General features: G+C 37.7%; 1 long non-coding RNA gene across 8 annotated transcripts; it reads right to left on the bottom strand.

Annotated features, from left to right (window-relative positions):
• Positions 1-15,860: 15,860 nt before the first annotated feature.
• LOC115979033 lies at positions 15,861-20,834 on the bottom strand. Of its 8 annotated transcripts, none has more exons than XR_004088926.1 (8): positions 20,729-20,834; positions 20,229-20,545; positions 19,973-20,139; positions 19,204-19,854; positions 19,005-19,066; positions 18,272-18,326; positions 16,381-16,440; positions 15,861-16,254 (listed from the first exon to the last, which is right to left on the bottom strand). It is a non-coding gene; the product is annotated as an uncharacterized LOC115979033 (long non-coding RNA). The 8 variants fall into 8 exon arrangements; XR_004088929.1 differs by having other exon boundaries at positions 20,007-20,139; XR_004088925.1 differs by having other exon boundaries at positions 19,204-20,139; positions 20,229-20,405; positions 20,473-20,545.
• Positions 20,835-20,840: the final 6 nt, after the last annotated feature.

The raw sequence follows: 20,840 nt of genomic DNA, 5'->3' as shown, positions 1-20,840 counted from the left end.
AAACAGTCAAGGACATTCCAATAGTCAAGACAATTATAAAACCAATGTGAAGAAGGCCATTACAAAAATCAAGGAGGCCATTAACATTAATTAAAATCAACTTAATACAAGTTCCAGCTGGTAACAAAATATTAAGCTACCATCTATTATTAAGCTACCCTCCTGTACAAAATAACTCTAGCACATCCTGCTTACAATCTTGGACCATGCATAAAGGACTAGCTCTCAGTAAACCTCAATGCATCCATATACCTTGATGCATTCGTAGTAGCTCTCAGAGTCTCATCAGTGATTGTTCTTTCTTTTTTCTGACTTTGTTGAACCCCTACAGTTGTTTCTACTTGGAGTGGAAGTGGTAGCATTAGAGTTGGGTGGTGCAAAAGGAACTTCTACTTCACTGGTGGTAGGTGGTGCACTTATCTGATTTGGTTCAATAGTGGGAGGTCCACCACTTGGACCACCCTCACACCCCTACAAACAGCAAAAACAAGATAATCAAAACTACAACATGGTTTACCAAAAAAAAAAAAAAAAAAAAAAAAAAAAAAAGAACTACAACATAAAATAATAATAAATTTTTATATTTATTTTTTTGGGATAAGGATGCAATAAATTTTTTAATGACTGACACTTTCACATGGTAACAAGTTTACACATTGACTTCCTTGACTCATGAAGATAAAATAGAAAAGCACCAACCAACAGTCAATGACAAAGCCAATAACAGTCAAACAATAGTTATAAAAATAGCAAAAGTGTAAAAGCAGAACCAGAGGCACGACAAAAAAGGTGTCAATGTTGAGATTTTGTGGTCCCTAAAAAGGTGTCAAACACACAAGAGAGTTAGAGAGAGAGGGTAAACACCTTTCAAATCGGAGGTCTAAGAGGAAGGCTTTATCTGAATTCCTCGCTTCTCCAACGTTTTCCCTTGAGAAATCCTAAATACTGAAAGTACACCACATTTTGGTCAAAAATTTCAAACAAATGTGGCAGAAATTTTAAAACTTCAACAAATTGAGATATCACCATTACCCAGTAGTTGTGTTCCTCAAATTTTGATTCGTCCCTTCAAAAGTAACGGGCCAAAATTGGGAATTAAGCCAATTTTCCTAACTATATAGTTAGTAGGCATGGTCTCAAAAGTATACGTGGGGCCCAATAATTTAAGGGCCAAGCCCAATTGCTCCTGGGAAGTCCGAAGGCCCAATCCGAGGAGAGCTGTGGCCCAAGCTCTACAATACAGAGTACAAAATAATTTTTGGGAGGCAGCCGAGAACGGTTCAGTCCTCGGCAGATCCTGAATCCCACCGAAATAAAGGGGTAAAACAGGTATAGAGACGAATTCGTGAGGAGATCCAAAATATCTTGGGGAAGTTATCCTTACTACCCTTCCAGATAAGACCCAACACATGACAGAGCCGTACTCTGCAGCCTTATCAACCATACCCAACAATTCTGGGATTAGACTGATGGGACAAATGTCAGTCTTGTATAGATTGACCCTACACGTGGACGAAGGACAATCAACACGGACGAGTATAAAAGAAGAAAGTAAGTAAATCTAAAGGGGATCCCAGCCTACCCCCAAAAAGAGAAGGATCACATGGGGGAGAACATCTCAACAACACCGGACTTCACTGAAGAAAGTCCGTCGTTGGAGAACCGGGGAAAGGCCTCAATGGTCCTCGGATCAACTCCGAGGAGTCCCATCCCATAGGGTACGACGTCTTAGGGCTTAAATGTTCAAGCCCAACTCCTTTTTCTACCTGAATTCCTCTAAAACCAGGATTGGACATCGCCCCGTGACCAGCGGCTAGCTTTTTAAGCCCACTCTCTACAAATCATATTGTGAGGGATCTTTCGTACACGAGCCCAACATCCTTATTGGGTCGCCAGAGAATTGTGTCCTTATAATTGGCACCGTCTGTGGGGAAGCTTGCGCGTTGGCGCAGGTGGCGGTGGAGTCAGCTCTCTAGCAAGCAGAAATTTCTGGGATTTCCCCCGTCTCCGGCGACATATAGTTGTTGCTCCGACGTAAGCTTCTGCTAGGGGCTACGCCTCGCAGTGCTAAGGGCGCGGGCGTCTCTAGGGGCTTCCAGCCTCAGGCCAACTGTCCCCGCCTTGGTGTAGGGGCTGGTGGTTGAAAAATAAAACAAATAAAAAGATCACAAGTTTTGGACAGAACCAAGGCCTTGCATGGTCCTCGGACTCAAGCCTATGGGGAAACCAAGTACATAAAAGAAATCTTACAAGTTTTGGACAGAACCAAGGCCTTGCATGGTCCACAGACTCAAGCCTATGGGGAAACCAAGTACGTAAAAGAAATCTTACAAGTTTTGGACAGAACCAAGGCCTTGCATGGTCCTCGGGGACTCAAGCCTATGGGCGAAACCAAGTACTAAAAGAAATCTTACAAGTTTTGGACAGAACCAAGGGCCTTGCATGGTTTCCACGGACTCAAGCCTATGGGGAAACCAAGTACGTTAAAAGAAATCTTACAAGTTTTGGACAGAACCAGGGCCTTTGCATGGCCTCGACTCAAGCCTATGGGAAACAAACATAAAAAGGGAAATCTTAAATTTTTGGAACAGAAACCAAGCCTTGCATGGTCCACGGACTCAATGGGGCCAATATGGAAAAGGCCAAGACTCAACTATACAAATAAAAAGAAATCTTACAAGTTTTGGACAGAAACCAAGGCCTTGCATGGTCCTCGGACTCAAGCCTATGGGGAAACCAAGTACATAAAAGAAATCTACAAGTTTTGGACAGAACCAAGGCCTTGCATGGTCCACGGACTCAAGCCTATGGGGAAACCAAGTACATAAAAGAAATCTTACAAGTTTTGGACAGAACCAAGGCCTTGCATGGTCCTCGGACTCAAGCCTATGGGGAAACCAAGTACATAAAAGAAATCTTACAAGTTTTGGACAGAACCAAGGCCTTGCATGGTCCTCGGACTCAAGCCTATGGGGAAACCAAGTACATAAAAGAAATCTTACAAGTTTTGGACAGAACCAAGGCCTTGCATGGTCCACGGACTCAAGCCTATGGGGAAACCAAGTACATAAAAGAAATCTTACAAGTTTTGGACAGAACCAAGGCCTTGCATGGTCCTCGGACTCAAGCCTATGGGGAAACCAAGTACATAAAAGAAATCTTACAAGCTTTGGACAGAACCAAGGCCTTGCATGGTCCTCGGACTCAAGCCTATGGGGAAACCAAGTACATAAAAGAAATCTTACAAGTTTTGGACAGAACCAATGCCTTGCATGGTCCTCGGACTCAAGCCTATGGGGAAACCAAGTACATAAAAAAAAGAGATCACAAGTTTTGGACAGAACCAAGGCCTTGTATGGTCCTCGAACTCAAGCCTATGGGAAAACCAACTAAAAAAAAAAAAGGAAGGAAGAAACTACTATGGCATATAAATCTCAAAATCCATTCGAAGAGAACTTCTCGTTAACAGTTGGGCCAACCCTTTAATTGCACGGGTTCCCTGGTCTGCCCTCAAATCCCCAGTGCCAAAGGGGCTGATACGATACGGCACAGTATGTTACCCCAAGGGCACGATCCAAGTCCGTCGCTGCTCGGCTGCTCTCTCGGATATTCGTCTAGCGTGCATCACGCAACGCTCAGCAGCTATCTCGGTTAGTTCCATGAATTCAATCTATTGAGGATTACCATGGTTATACTTGATAATATTTGCGAAGTTTAAACTAATAAGGGTTTGTATTAAAGTGTTCTTCCGCCCAGAGTATTGTTAAAGGCAGGCTTAGACTTAATATTCAGACCCAAAGTGGTTGTTGCAAAAAAAGAAAGTATGTATAAAGAAATAAACGCATCTTTTATTAAGACAAAAGAACAATACAGTGTACAATAAAAACTGAAACCAGCTTACATTAGAGTTAACTGCGTAAGCAAAAGAAAAGTACAAAAGAGTAAAGATGATGCCGAGGAGATATCTCAGAGGAGAGGTTGGCTACTGATCCAAGATGTCATCTAAGGAAACTATTCATCGACGCTTCTACATGCCCATGACTCAGGCAGCCAAAGAACCTGACCTCAGGCTAACACCATCTACAGGAAAGATGCAGGGAGCCGGAAGTTGGGAAGCCCCCGCAGAAATTTGCCTGCTACAAGGCAGACGGCGCTGATGGCGGAAATTCCTTCTTCTGACATACCAAAAATCTGGCATGACCAGAACCTGCTTCGGATTTTGACTAAAAGAGGGAGAGACATCCTTTCCCTTCTCTCGAACTGAAATATTCTCTTGAGTCTACGCCTCCTTGGCCCGTACATCACTATCTGAAGTCTCAGGAAGACACGGCGCTTTTGTGGCGGAGAGAGCTCCTTTGCCCCAATCCTCGCCTCAAACATGATGTACTAAGAGAGGAGACTGAAGAATTCGTGCGAAGATAAAGCAACTTTCTCTCCTATCTATTTAAAAGATGAGGTGATGGCATTTAATTCACACAGCGTCCCAAGGAACGCTACAAACAAAATGTTTCCGGCTCGATTTCCAATGCCGTCTGCAACCCTGAGATTAAAGGAGCCTCGTGAAGGCGCACCTCGAATACTGGGACGCCAACAAGTACCGCGTGACCAAATACTACGGAAATGCCTCTAAATCTGTGGGTCTAATAAATTCGCGGCCCAGGCCCGTTCTGCATGGAAGCCCACGGACTATGGCCCACACCAAGGAATAACCGTTACCAAGGACAACTTCCTGCTCGGCAACTTATGAGACACCTAAGGAAAGACAGGTGCAAAGAGAAAAAGGGAGGGCATAAAGTTTTAGACAGAACCAAGGCCTTGTATGGTCCTCGGACTCAAGCCTATGGGGAACCAAGTACAAAAAGTTATTATCATTGCAAGTTTTGGACAGAACCAAGACCTTGTATGGTCCTCGGACTCAAGCCTATGGGGAAACCAAGTACAAAAAATTATTATCATTACAAGTTTTGGACAGAACCAAGGCCTTGCATGGTCCTCGGACCCAAGCCAAGGGGGTAAGTATTACTTTTTATTAGTCTACCTTATTATGCCGAGCACTTCCATTAAAGTTATGGCAACATCTTTTTATTATTAAATATTTTGGTCTTAGTCGTCATTGATTTAGATGCTATATGATTGGGCCGAGCGGCGCTTACAAATTTGTAAAAACAAAGAGACAGAACATGCAAAGTGAAATAGAAACAAGTTTTATTAATATGAAAAATTATTACAATGTACAAAAAGAGGTTTCAACAAGCCTATACAAAAGAGGAGCTGCCGAAGCAGTACTAACATCCACAGTACGGATAAGCAAACGGTCAAGCGCCTTTTAAACTTGTCTTCGAAGTCTCTCCAATCTTTGCCTCATTGTTGCTCATACTAAGAGAAGAACTCGCTTAAAAAAAAAAGAGAACGAAGAAGAAGGAAATAGTAAGGAAGAAATCAATGAAGAAGATGGAGGAGATGAACGAAGAAGATGGAGGACATGAGTAAGAGAAGGAGGAGAAGAAGAGTGGGAGAAATGAAAAGACAAAGAGGGGAGCAAAAGAGGGAGAAGGACAACACCAGGGCGGAACTGGTGCTGGGAAGACTATAAGAGGAAGACGGAGGAGGGCACCAGTGAGCAAAGAGAGGGAGAAGCAGAAGCACTTCGCCCCTGCCTCAGCCCTGACTCCTAACACACTGGTGCCATGTTAGGTACGCTCGTGAGGAGCCGAGTGGTGCTGATACTGGGTGTTCTCGACTCAGTCACGCCGAGAATCCGACATGACGAGCCCCTGCTTCGGATTTTGGCTGAAAGAGAGGCGGGACAGATCTTAAGTCTGCGCCATCCTTGCCCCGATCGAGCCATTTCAAGCTTTATCGGAACATGGTGTTTTGAGGAGGGGCATGGTACCTTCATCATTCGTTATGATAGGCGTGTACTGATATGGTGTATAACAAACGGGCTAAGCAGGCGCTAAAGAAGGCTACGGGTTTCAAGATCACAGAGGGAAGGAGAGGAGTCTGCACGAAAGTGATGGCCTCCTGCTTGCCTTCTTATAGGAAGGGCAAAACGGAGGGTATTAAATGCATTCAAGTTTCCCAAAGGAATCTGAAAAAAAAAAGAGGCGTCCGTTCCATCTCCCCACCTTACCAAATGAGCCGCCGGACATAAATGAGCCTCGTAAAGAGGATTCATTAAGGGCGCGTCTGGGACAACCAAGCGGCAGGAGTAAATCACGAGCAGATTAGACGGAATCCCTTGAAAACCGGCTAACTTCCTGGATAGGTGGAAAACCGCTCACATAAATGCGGGGTTGAACCAAGCAAGCCATATTAAAGGCCCGAGTTTGCCAAAACCCTCCTTTCCAACCCGAAAGTCGGATAGAAGGGTCTTGAGGGGCTATTGTGGGGCCCAATAATTTAAGGGCCAAGCCCAATTGCTCCTGGGAAGTCCGAAGGCCCAATCCGAGGAGAGCTGTGGCCCAAGCTCTACAATACAGAGCACAAAGACAATTTTTGGGAGGCAGCCGAGGACGGTTCAGTCCTCGGCAGATCCTGAATCCCACCGAAATAAAGGGGTAAAACAGGTATAGGGACGAATTCGTGAGGAGATCCAAAATATCTTGGGAAAGTTATCCTTACTACCCTTCCAGATAAGACCCAACACATGACAGAGCCGTACTCTGCAGCCTTATCAACCATACCCAACAATTCTGGGATTAGACTGATGGGACAAATATCAGTCTTGTATAGATTGACCCTACACGTGGACGAAGGACAATCAACACGGACGAGTATAAAAGAAGAAAGTAAGTAAATCTAAAGGGGATCCCAGCCTACCCCCAAAAAGAGAAGGATCACATGGGGGAGAACATCTCAACAACACCGGACTTCACTGAAGAAAGTCCGTCGTTGGAGAACCGGGGAAAGGCCTCAATGGTCCTTGGATCAACTCCGAGGAGTCCCATCCCATAGGGTACGACGTCTTAGGGCTTAAATGTTCAAGCCCAACTCCTTTTTCTACCTGAATTCCTCTAAAACCAGGATTGGACATCGCCCCGTGACCAGCGGCTAGCTTTTTAAACCCACTCTCTACAAATCATATTATGAGGGATCTTTTGTACGCGAGCCCAACATCCTTATTGGGCCGCTAGAGAATTGTGTCCTTACAACTTATATATGAGTCTATTACTTAAAACACTCCAATCACAAATTGACATCTAAATTATTAGTTACAAAATATGTGTCCCTAGACTTTTTGTAGTATAACATGACAAACATCGATATATATATATATATATATTTATATATATGAATGAATAAAATTCACCTAACAAAGTCACAAACACAACTAAGGCCATAAATAAACTAAATCGTTCATCTATAGGGTTTTAGTTCATTTAACTGGTAAAAAAATTTATCATCAAGCCAAAGATATTGTTTAAACTCAATCTGCCTATATCAAAAACCAATTGGTATCTTAGCTTGATAATAAAGAGTGACCATAAAGATGTGTCTATAAACAATTTTGTGAGTATGGAGTTCAATTTAAGTATCTATAATATTATATGTTGAAATCTATAAAAATATACTCATATAAACTAAATATTGAATTTTTTATGTTAGAAATAAGTTCATAAGATATTAAAATATTATTTATAATTTACTAATAATATAAATATTCCAATTTGTAGTAAAAAATTATATATTTTTTAACCATACAAGTTTAATAAATCAAACTTTTATAAATTCACAAATAAAAATTACTCTATCTAATTAACTCACATAATATAATTTCTATTATAATTGAGTTACTAATTATTAGAAAATATTTGTAAAAGGGTCAAATATTTTAGTCAAAGTGTTTGTTGTATATAAAAAAAGAATATGTTAATCAAGCAACTCATGATCAATAAGATGGAAGTAATTCATGAATATGATTGAGTTTTTTTGATAAAAAAATTTATTAAACTTGAACATGTAACCTAGTTTGGGGATGAACTTAAATTCAGTTAATGTTCAAATTAAAATTAAATGGCCAAAGATATTTTGAGTACCACAAAATAAAACCATATGAAAAAGAGTATAATATTAGTGTGAAATCTTTTTTTTTTTTTTTGAGAGAGAGTTTCAACCTATGACGTTCACTCCTAATGATAACTTTTTATCACCAGACCAAGACACTAATCAATTTTTGGTGTAAGCGAAGATTGAATTCTAGATCTCTTATTTAATCATCAAAGACTTTACCAGTTGAGCTAACTAGAACCACTTATGAAATCTAAATGGAAAATGCTAACAAATATCCTTAGGGCATTGGTTACCAATACATTTAAAGAAAGTTTTTATGGAAAAAGAAAAAAAAAAGTAATTAATATTTTAATAGTTTTTTTCATTTTCCATAAAAATTGTGTCAAAACTTTCTTAAAATGAATTGTTAATCAATACCCTAAGGGCACTCACTAACGTGACTCAATCTAAATTGATTGCTCTATAAAAGAGTGGGAAAATTGTGGTCCTTTGCGAGCTGAATCTGTGTCCCTTGGTAACTTCAAGCCTAGCTAGGCAAGTGGACTATTTTTTTTTTTTTTGAGAAAAATCCCCATCGGGGTAAAGATTCTATTATTTCATCCTTAAAATGTCAAGCTGATAAACATCAATAATATCTAAAGGAACAGACTCCATCCAGACAAGAAAAGGATTTCTAGCTGCCCTTCTAGCAAGTTTATGGGCAACACAATTTCCTTCTCTATGAATATGCTGAACAAAAATACAAGAAAAGCTAGAAAACATAAACTTAACATCCTTTAGTACATGACCCGTATAAGAATTGTCCATATACTCTCCAAGAATAGCATTAACAACTGATTCAGAGTTACCTTCCACCTCCACCTTGTCAAACTCGAGTTCCTTAGCAAACATCAGAGCTCGACGTGCCGCTATCACTTCCACCTTCTCCACCGAAGTAGGTGATGGAATTTATTGTGAGAGAGCAACCATAGCAAGTCCCTGGTCATTCCAGATTATCACTCTGATGCCAGCTAGTCCATCTTGAGAGAACATGGCACCGTCGAAATTCACCTTCACACACAGTGCGATGGGAGGCCTCCATTTTACAGCACGGGCTGTCCTTGGAATAGCTGTATGGGTGGGGCGTAATTGCTAAAATTCTTGGAGAGCACCATACGCCTTATGAGGAAGCATATGTAACAGTAACACATCCTCACCCATACGGACTCTCCAAGAATGTAATTCTGCAATTGAGAGTCAAGTGCCAAAATATATGTCTCAAGAAAATCAGAGGGATAGAACTTAGCTAGACGTATCAATTTTTCCTTATCGAAATCCACAAATGAATTACTTGGATTCAAGCAAGCCATACAAAGTAGCAAATCAGTATTCGCCTCAGAAAAACGATTGTTAAGCTCTTGAAGTTGCATATCTATGACTGTGTAGAATAACTCAACACAATAATGATGTAAATTTGTATTTTGTTGAGTGTTGCGTCGCGGCCTCCCACTAACTACAAATATTTCATCCATGTTCAAGATAGAAATATCATGTGTGGTACAAAATGAAGACACTTTAGTCAATAAAGATTTCCATTCATCATCTCTCATCACTTACAATCGTTGCTTAAACACTTTAACAAGATCCATAGCATTTACTATATCCTGATTTTTTTTTTTTTTTTTTTTTTTTTTTTTTTTTTTACAATGCTATTGATAACTAATTTGTGATCCCTAAAATGTTTTTCATCAAGTGTAGAGCAAAGACAAATTCAAAAGATAGAATTGACCTCATAATAGATCGAGCTTCAACTTTTTGGTCGGAGAGGCCATCTTCTTCAATAATCTCAAGTACATCGACAATAGCAGAGAACATCAAAATCAAGTTGAGAATAGTCCCATAATATGATCCCTAACGTGTATCACCTGGGCGTTTAAGATTTGTCTCTTGATTCAAACCTTGCCCACTTCTACATACACCATTCTCTAAATCTTCTTTAATTTTGGCAAATTGTGCATCTCGAAGAGCATCTCATCTCTTACAAGAGCCTCCAACAACAGTTACTAAATTACTAACCACATAAAAAAATTCAGTAATGTTAATGTGATTTTTAGCAACGACAATAATTGTCAATTGAAGTTGATGAGCAAAACAATGGATATAAAATGTTGACTTATTCTCTTTCAAAATTAAAGTTTTGAGACCATTGATATCACCTTGCATATTACTAGCCCCGTCATAACCTTGCTCAAGTAGGTTCGACAAACTCAAATTATGTTCACAAAGTAAACATTCAATAGCACATTTGAGTGACAAAGTGATGGTACTTGCAACATGTACATTACCAAGGAATCGCTCTATAATAATTCATTTTTTGTTCACATAATGAAGAACGAGGGACATTTGTTCTTTCATTGAAATATCACGTGACTCATCAACTAATATTGAAAAGAACCCATTGTCAAGATCCTTGATGATGGCTTTGGATGTTTCATGTGCAATTGCATTTATAATGTCTTTTTGAATATCCGAGTGGGTAAGCTTGCAATTTTTCAAAGCTGTTTGCAACACTTCATTGATAGATTCATTGTGATCTCCCAAAAATTGTAGAAGCTCAAGAAAATTTCATTTATCACTTGAACCTTGAGATTCATCGTGACCACGAAAAGCTAATCCTCGGCATAAAATGAATCTTATGCAATCAACTATTGCATTTAATTGAACCCGATAATCAAGTTTATCTTTATTTGATTGCTTAATCAAAACACTTAAAATGTGTTGCTTTTCCTTCAGTAGATCTTCACTCTTCTTGACAGCTTGGTTATGAGTACTATTAACTCCTCCAACATGGAAATCTAACTTCACAAGCTGATTCCAAAGTTTGAATCCCTTCGTTACAAAAGTCTCACCTTCTCCTTGCTTACCAACATCTTGCCGCCCAAATAGGTAGCAATAAAAACAAAATGCCGCATCCTTGTCTATACTATATTCCAACCACTTTCTACTTACATACCACTCGGATCTAAATTGACGAGGCTTTCCAGAAAAATATGATACAGGGTAATCATGAACAACAAGTTGACAAGGGCCTTTTGTTAAATAATATCTTCTTATTTCATCATGATTATTAGGATGATAAGATGATATTTTTTGTCGTAACCCAAGATCTGAAGGAAGATTTTCTAAGTTAAAATCAACACGAATTCGCTTAGAAGATGAAGATGAATCTTGCACAAGAAATGAATCTTGCACAGGAGATGAATCTTGTATAAGAGATGAATCTTGGGTACGTGGTTTTCTTATCAAATATTTGTCCATAATTCTAGCAAAAGAATAAACTATAAGTTCATTTGAAATATTAATAAAATTATTAATTACTGTTGTTTAGTTGTTTCATTAATTTGTTTGTCTTTTATAAACTATAATTTGATATATTGTTGTTTCATTAATTATAAAATTATTAATTATTATTTAGCCTAACATAATTTAATTTATTTGTCTTTTATAATATATTGGTTAATTATACAATTTTAATTATTGTTGTTTAGCGTAACAATAAACTATATTGTTTTAATTTGTTTGTCATTAATTATATTGCTTTAATTTGTTATATTGTTTAGCCCCTTGTGCATATTATACTAAAAGAGCCGGACATTACACATCCCATGTTCAGCACAATAATTAAAGCAGTGTAATGTGCAGCACATTACACTGCTTTAATTATTGTTTACTTGGCCTCATGTGCCCATCAACCCATCTACCCCCATCCCACTCAACAGACCAGCACAAGCCTCATGCCTGATGCCCCAATCACAATAGCTAGCTGCCAATCAGAAAATTTCACAATCACAAATCACAATACATATTACACTAAAAGACAATTAATATCTCACCAACACCAACACATATTGACCAACACCAACGAATAAGATAAAGCCAAATTCAAAAAGACAAAAAAGGGGCAAAAAGCAAAATATAAATAAAGCTCATTCATTCGGCCAGCCAATCACAGAGAGAGAGAGAGAGAGAGAGAGAGAGTTAATGAGTTAGACTCTTAAAGAATAAAGAGAGAGATACATTCATTAATTTAGTTTTCATTTCAGTGAGATAAAGAGAGAGAGAGAGTCAGAGAGAAAAAGAGAGAGAAATACCTTGAGGGAGGGAGCACCGAGCACCGGAGCAGAGCGATCTGCGATCTACGATCAGCAATGAGGGGCGAGCGACTAGTGATGAGTGATGACAACGAGGGGCGAGTGAGTGAACGATGACGACGACGACGAGTGAGCTATGGCAACGACGAGCGAGTATTAGGGTTTTTTTGGTTTGGTTTTGGCATGCTCTGTTGGGGGTTTTATTTTTTTTATTTTTTATTTTTTATAAACACCTATGTATTGGAGTTTGTTTTGCTTTTGCTCTGTATAGACTATATTGGGGTTTGGTTTTCTCTGCTTTCTCTGCCAGCGACGTGACTGTGGGTGGGTTTGCTACCTCTGTAATCTGTTGGGCTTGCCGTGGGCTTGGCTCTATTACAAATTTTTTTTTTTTTTTTTGCTTGAAAGTTGAACAGATATATATATATATATATATATATTTTTTTTTTTAATTTGAGGGTGTTCCTAATACAGATTAAATATAATTTTTTTTAAAATTTTTTTCAGGTCAGGGTGTTCCTAGGAACACCTTGAGCTGTACGTGGTGTCGCCACTGTATGCCAACAGACTTACTACCAACATGCTGTGAAGCTATCAAGTGCATCAGCTATATTACAAATTCCTCGCAAATAAACAATAACCCCATATTTTAGATATTATATATATGCTTCAAAAAAAAAAAAAAAAAAACCCATATCATATAAGACTAGATTCTTCTCAAAATAAATATGTAGATGACTAAATTTCTACTTTGGATCAATGTTTTTCATCACTCAATTTCTGTCACTCAATTTCCATCACTCATCACTTAAAATACCCTACCCGTTTGGCACCATCGCTCACTTGTCATCACTTAATTTTTTCACACTGTTTGTGGGTCCCATACCTGTCACTCAATGCATTTTTTTTTTGTACCCAAACTCACCGTCAATTTGTTCCTCCAAAAAAAAAAAATTGTAGCCGAACCACAATAGATGACCAATTCACCACACAGCATCACATAAATAACCTAGAAAATTCCAAAAAAAAAAAAAATCATAGAAACCCCATAAACCCAGAAAATCGTAGCAACCCATAAACTTAGAAAATTTCATACCCATAAAGTTATAAATCCAGAAATTTCATAGCCATAAACATGCAACCCATGAAGCTAAGAGAATTGAAGACCGAACCCAGTGAACTGAAGACCGAACTCAGTGAAAAAAAAAAAAAACCCAGAAACTCGAACTCAGTGAAAGAAGAAAAAAAAAAAAAAAAAAGAAAGAAGTGAAGATCGAACCCAGGAGAAGAAATGAAAAAGAATAGGGTAGATTGGTTAAAAGGTGCGACTGGGTTATAACTAGTGGGTCCCATGGGTGTTTAATTACAAAAATGTCATTGAGTTATGAGTTATGGAAACTGAAAACAGCTAAAATGTGTTTTCAGTTTCCATAACTTATAACTCAAAAATCAGATAATTGAGTGATGGAAACAAAAAATTGGAAACAGAGTTATGGTGCTCCCAAATGGACTTCTCACTATGGGTCTCACCATTTTTGAGTTATGAGTTATGGAAACAGAGAATTGAGTTATGGAAACAAGTCATCCAAACAGTCTTTAAATTTCTATTTTAAAATAAATCAAACAAGTAAAATAGTTTTACCATTATCATGCCACAAGAAGGGAAAATCACCATTCCCAGAATGTCTTCAATCTACAGTAGACATGGGAAGGCCTCCTACAAAGCTCACGGTGGAGGATGTAGCCATATTGAAAGAAGATCATGTCATGCCTTTAACTTCATCCACAAATCATTTGCCCTCGAAGCTACTAAATGAATTCGTGAGGTCTTCACAAAGTCTGACAGAACATGGTCTTCTACCAAGTGAACGGAAGAAAGAATGGTTTGACCCAAAAGCATATAGACTATTAGCCAAAGCAAGCTACGATTTCTCAAAACAAGGGGACCTAGGGAAATTGATTCCAGAAGTCACCGGAGAGAAGGTACATGGCCTTAGCAAAACACAAAGGAAAATGCGGGTTTGGTAGATCGAAGGTTGTAAAAGACTTCTGTGGTGTCACTTTTGTCGACTTATGGCCTTCTAGTCTACTTTGGCGGTTCTGACAATCTTTGACAATTTAGGCGGATTGGTTCCAGGATAACCATTAATGTCTCTTACTATTTTCAAGGGTTGGTGGCACAGTAGCTATGAACAATATGCTACCCTTTGCCGCCCTAGAACTTCATCCAAGGTTTAGTGCAATAGTCTCTTCTATGACATGTTACTCTTTGCAGTCCTATAAGCCCTTTCTTAGGTCTAGTGCAATAAATTCTTTCTGACAACATAATCCTTCTATGGGTACTTAGTGCAGTATTTTTTTGAAACTATGGTATTTTGCCTTTTCACACCTCTTTTTCCTTTTGTCCGTTAGTTTCCAAAGATCTATATATAAGGCCACCTGGGGCATGCCTTAAATTGTACAAGCATAGTCTCCAGTGGGTAGCATAATATTCTAAGTGTAGAGAAATTATGCTTTTCACTTTTTATTTATTTATTTGATTATTAATTTCTATTTATTTATTTATTATTTTTTTACAAGCTTTGTTTGTACTAATCTTTTTTTTTTTTTTTAAGCAGCTATCATGATGCTCTTTTTCAAGGATTTGAAGATTGGTCATGAACGAGCCTTGTTCATTTGTAAGGAGAAAGATGATAAGGATGCAAAGGCTATGACTTTGATTGTTCGTCCGTCCATAATTGGAAGACTTTCGGAGAGATGGGGCCATAACTCTCATCCTCTCAATTTGCTAAAATGGTCACAGGTTGTTCTTTCCCTCTCTACAAAATATACATACATATAAGACTAGTTTGGGCCGCATGTCCTAGCCATGTTAAAAAGAGGAGTGATTAAAGTCAAATTTAGAATTTATTTCTAACACACTAAAAATATAAGGGTGAGGTTTAGGTCTAGTGCATTCAGTGCACTAGACCCATTAAGATGGTGACACATGTCCAGAAGTGGACACATGTCATTATCTCAATAGGTCCAATGCAACTGGTCACTAGACCCAAACCTCACCCAAAATATAAACCGTTTAATTTTTAAAGTACTTGGAAAATTTACCATTAAATGAGACATTAATCTAACTACAATGATAAAAAAAATACACAATAATAAAAGAGACATTAATCTAACTACATGTGCTTTGAAAAGCACTATTTCATAATGTTAAGTAGATATGATGTCCAAAAAGAACCCTAAAATGTTGATTCCAATAGGGAGGCACATATAGTGAATTTACAAGAGCGCATATTTTTTCCACTTCATTTGCTTATATTGGAAGACAAAGTAATACCACTATATAGCAATATTGTATCTATTTGTCTTCCTTTATGTGCCTAATTTCATCTTCATTGAATTTCTTTGAGTGGGTCATGAAATGTTGAACTTACGCCAAATCCTACTCAATCTTAACAATGGCTTCAGATTTATCTTTCATCTACAACATTTTTAGCTCGATTTCAAATCCCCTGGACAATTATAACTTTGTAATTGACCAATAAACAAGCACGAAAGTAATTAAAAGGAATGGTTATAATATTAGAAATTGAGACACTTTCAAAGAATTAAAGTAAATAAGAACAAACTGATTAAGTAACATAGAATTGCTAATGTACAAAAGAGAAACTGCTTGCATTACAAATTAGAAACAACTTCATGAATCGAACACATAAGTTGCATCACAAATTAGAAACAACTTCATCAATTGAACACAACTGGATATTGTAAAAGATATTGTCATTTGTTTCAAGTTATCAAAACATAATAGAGCACATTCAAAAGGAGAATTCATTCACTAACAACATAAATTCTGCTATGAAAATCATCTAGTTACCATTTTGAATGGTGTGGTCAAGGAAGGATGTTTACAGTACCATTCCCAAGTAAATATTTTCTTGATGTTTTTCTTTTCAATTTAGTGTACCAGCAACTCCACCACTTGCTTAGGCATCGTCACCCAAGAGACATCAAGCAAACAACACACTATTGTCTGCATGTGTTCATGTACAAGAACCAGCTCAGGCAAGCCAACTTGAGTTCTTGGTGTTGCAACACATGCTTAGCATCCCTGAAATGGGATAATTGGAATAAGGAAATTGAGCGAAGATTCTGACAATCAAGTTCATTAAGGGCAAAGAGGAAAAAAAGAGAGTAAAATAAAGGAAACTGCTATTGCCTAACAACAAACACAAACCAGCACAAATTCTAAGCCACCTCCAACCCTCTACAGCAGCAACTACAGGCATTTTGCAATCTGTGGTTACAAAGAAGTAAAATTCATAAAGTCAAGAGTTTTTTAATAATAGGATTTTCTATAAAAACCATAGTATAAACTTTTTATCATTACTTCCATAAAAATAATGAGTTCGTGAGACCCTGAGGGTTAAAGTTGGCAAAAATATTTTCCATTGTGTTGATCACAAGATCAACAGATAGATCGAGCAGAAAAGAAAAATAGGCTGCTCGGCCCAACAATACAACTATGATTTCTCAAGTGCAAAACCCAGAACCTAAATTCTACATTTCTATAAATTAACTGTACTTGTAGTTCCCTTAGCTTTCCTTTGGTAAACAGCTAAAAGCTACACACACACACACACACACACACACACACACACACATGTACCAACCATATAGACATCTCAAAATCAAGCTTCATTCCTCCAGAAGAGCAAGAGTACGTGACCATTTTCTCTATTGGGTTTACTCTTTTCTATTTTTGATTCATTGAGCTGTCAACAAATATCATCAGTTATGAATGAATCTTAAATCTTTTATGGGGGCCGATATTTATAGTTTCTTTGCCATGAATGGACACAAACACAATACTCAAATGGAAGGCATAACAAGAGACAAAATCAAGGAAATTAGGATTGAGAAATACCCGAGAATAACTAACAAAGTGTCTCAAACTATGTGGCCCTCAAAATACTATTTTTGTCATTTGATTCTACCTTCTTCTTCTTCAATAAATCTTCTAAATAGGAATGGAATAGAATGGGCAGTTAGGTGTTATGAAGAAGAATGAGAAGAAGCTAGTGGTGAAGAGGTCAATGGAAATAATTTCGGGAGAGAAATAAATGATGTTTGCTTATGTTCTACCTCTTAAAGCAGAAAATGGAACAGGTGGAATACCACTCCTAGTCGATTTCAGAGCAGAAAGCTACAAAGATGGCCATACCCATTCCTCCTCTGCTCACGTCATTTCAATCCTCTCTTTCCCCTTACAAACCCACAATATCCTCTCTACTTCTGGCTATCTCAATGCCAAACCTCACCAATTTTGTACAAATCCCATCAACACATGCACTCTTCTCACCAACCCCTCTCTCTCAGATTTGCAGGAGATTTCCCACTCGTTCCGTGCCTGTGACTCACCCTCTCCCTGCTATCCAAAGACATGAGAGATATTTCTCACGCAGTATTCTCTGTCCTCTCTCTGTGCCAGGCTGCCAGTGCCAGCCCCTCTTCTTAAAAATTAAAATAGTGTGTTGTGTGTTGTTTCTAATAACCAAAGCACTACATAAAACAGTGTGTATAGACAGACTAACCAAATCTTTAAAACCAACCAAAGCACTATTCAAGCTTTTACATTTCCAAGCCAAACACACCATTTAAAAAACCAACACCACACCAAAAGGTGCATATAAGATGGACTAACAAAATGTTTTAAAGCAACCAAAATAGTATCCATTTGACCTCTTCACTTTTTTAAATATATAGTTTGGGCTGCACTTGCAAGGCACATGCTTGCCATAATAAAGATTAGCAATTAAGGTTAGATTTAAAATATAATTATAAGATCGACCAAAAAAATTTCATTTGATTTTTGAAATGCTTATAAAAGTGTACCATTAAAAGGGACTTTATTTGACTATATGCAGCAGAAGCACAAAGTTTGGTGTTCTTGCGCATTCTTCGTGCTTTCAAATATGCTACAGAAGTGAAGACAAAATCCAGTGCAGTGAAAACCCAATTGCACCACAGATGGACACAAAATCTCCAAAAATAGGCAAGGCCACAGCAGTAAATGGACGTGAAAATAAGACGGATAAGGTAATTTCTCAGGGGAAAACGGCTAGTACCTTTGCTGGACAACATTCTTTCCTCACAGTAGGCATATGTTGGCCTGCAATATATCTAAAGGAAACAATTCAATTAAAAGAGGTCTTCAAATCATAATCACTTAAAACGAAGATTAATGCAGAACTAAGAGAGGAAATAATCATAAAAATGTGGGAAGATGGCAGTATAAAAACATGACATTGCAAGAATTTGGTTTGATATAGACAAAAAGAAGTTTGAAATTAAAATTATGATGGAAAGGTAATGCATCAGCATCACTTAAGAAAACACAAGTAAAGAATAAATGAGAGAGTAAAAGAAGTCACGATTGAGAAAGTTTGTGTTCTGTTGACTGCTAGTGATAAAGCTTAATACCAGAACCTTCACATTTTTCAAGACCTCTTGTATCTGAATGATCATGTCATTGTTTTCCATTTTTCCAGGAACTTTTCTATTTTTACAATTTGATCTGTACTTCACAAATTGCTTATTTCTATGCCATAATTCTCATCTTTCACGTTGCGTTGGTGTCCATGAAGTTCTCAGATGTTTGCAGCAATTGTGTTCTGAAATCTATGCTAGACCCTTCTTTTCATTTTATAGCTAACTTCTGATATTTCTTCCTTTACTTAAATTATAATCTTAAAAATAAAAGTAATACAACAAAAAAATGAAGAAGAAAAAGAAAGAGAGCTAGAAACAAGGAACCATCATGTAATAAACTCTTTATTTATAAGACATTACAAAGAGTACCTGACAGCATTTAGTGTGGTGAGCTTTTACTCTGCTCTTATCCTTTCAATCTATCAATTTATCTGGCATAGGAAGGGGAAAAATAAAATATATTAATTGAGAATGAAATAACAAAAATTCTCAATAACAACTTAGAAAAAGAGAAAGAAAAAGTTTTAAAAAGGACTAACAAATTCGAGAAATTCAGACCAAGTAATACCAGATCATAACTAACGAATTGCTTGAAACTATGAGGTCCTCAACAGTCTCTGGTGTTCTTTTTTGGGGAAAATTTTTAAAATAGGAATGATGAATGAATTGGGCGTTTAGGTATCGTGAAGAAGAATGAGAAGCCAATGGAAAGAAACTATATATGCTTTGCTTGTAGAACTCCTAATGCAAATGGAGAAGGTAAAAGACCCTTCCCTTGTCCCAGATTTTCAGCCGAGAATTCATGTGATTAGCACTCCTCTCTCCCTTGTTCAATCTCAACGCAGAAAGCAACAAAGAGGGCCATACAGAGCAGGTCAAAGCACATCTCTTCCCTTTCTACTGCTGCCATTTCATTCTCTCTCCAACATACTCTTCTTCTACTGGGTCTTCATTTTAGCCTTTTTCTAGAGGTATAGTGATAAAATGGTGAGTTTTGGTGGGTGCACAACAAAAATGTCTGTGCTGCTTGACATATCGGTGCGTTTAGACAGAGACTCACTAAATTTTTAAAACCAACCAAACACTATTCCTCAGGAATCTTCACACATTTTAATATAGTTAATAGAGAGAACTGTAAGTCTGTAATACACCATGTACATAATAATTTCTGTCACTTCACATCTTTGGGGATTCAACCATGAACTCCAATAATAATCACCTGCACATGCTTGCCAGAGTAAATTATTTTACATCACAGCATAGACAAAAATCACACACCAAGTTAGAGATTCACAAACGACAAAACATTGTTTCTACTTTCTAGGCTTGCCTTCTACCTAATAAAAGAACTCAAGATAATGTTAATCTGACCGTCTGAAAACAGAATCTGACTTTTATCTTCGGCACACTCTCCTATACACCATGTTGAATGAAAAAATTTCATGATGCACTCTAGCCAATGGTTTTTCCACCAGGAACATCATTGCTTCTAATTTTATAGTCTCTGCAAAAAAACAGTACATTATTCCTAACTGTTGCTGGCAAAGCAATGACATCGTCAAACAAGTCCAGTGAGTCATATTGAATACATACATTTGTAATAATCTCAACTGCTTTGGCTTGTGAAAATCTGACTGTGTGAAGACAGCCATATCATTTATACCTTTAAAAAGTCTCCTGTAGGCCACATGCCATGAACAACTTCGGTGTGCAATCCATGGGCAAATTATTTTTACACCAAGAACTTAGTAACTTCTAAATTAACAGTGCCTGAAATAGAGGATATTACTCTAAATTATTACTGGCAAAAAAAGTATAAGTCTTAGCTGATTAATACCTCACACATTTAGAGATACTAAGCTTCACCATTCCACAATTCCCCGTTAATCCACTGAAAGTGGGTAACAGTCCTGCAAACATAAAAGAAAGTTAATTGAAAAGAAACCAACAACTAAAGTTCGTACTTTCAAAAATATGAAGAAATTGAGGACACAGCCATTGAATGAACCCTGGAGACCAAAGTTAGAAACTTAGATAGCTGCTCTCCAAACAGAAGAAATATACACATAAGCAACTGGTACGATATGTCTTACCATATCAAGGCACTTGCCATTGCACCAAGGCCCGATCTCTCCCAGACTCCGCAAAATTGAGAGTTTTGTGCACTAGGTACAACTTTTTTGATGTCTTATCATATCAAGTCTG

This window comes from Quercus lobata, chromosome 3 (assembly GCF_001633185.2).
Source record: "Quercus lobata isolate SW786 chromosome 3, ValleyOak3.0 Primary Assembly, whole genome shotgun sequence".
Classification (NCBI taxonomy): domain Eukaryota; kingdom Viridiplantae; phylum Streptophyta; class Magnoliopsida; order Fagales; family Fagaceae; genus Quercus; species Quercus lobata.
Note: the sequence above shows the minus strand (reverse complement) of the source record. Positions and strands in the feature narration are given on the sequence as shown.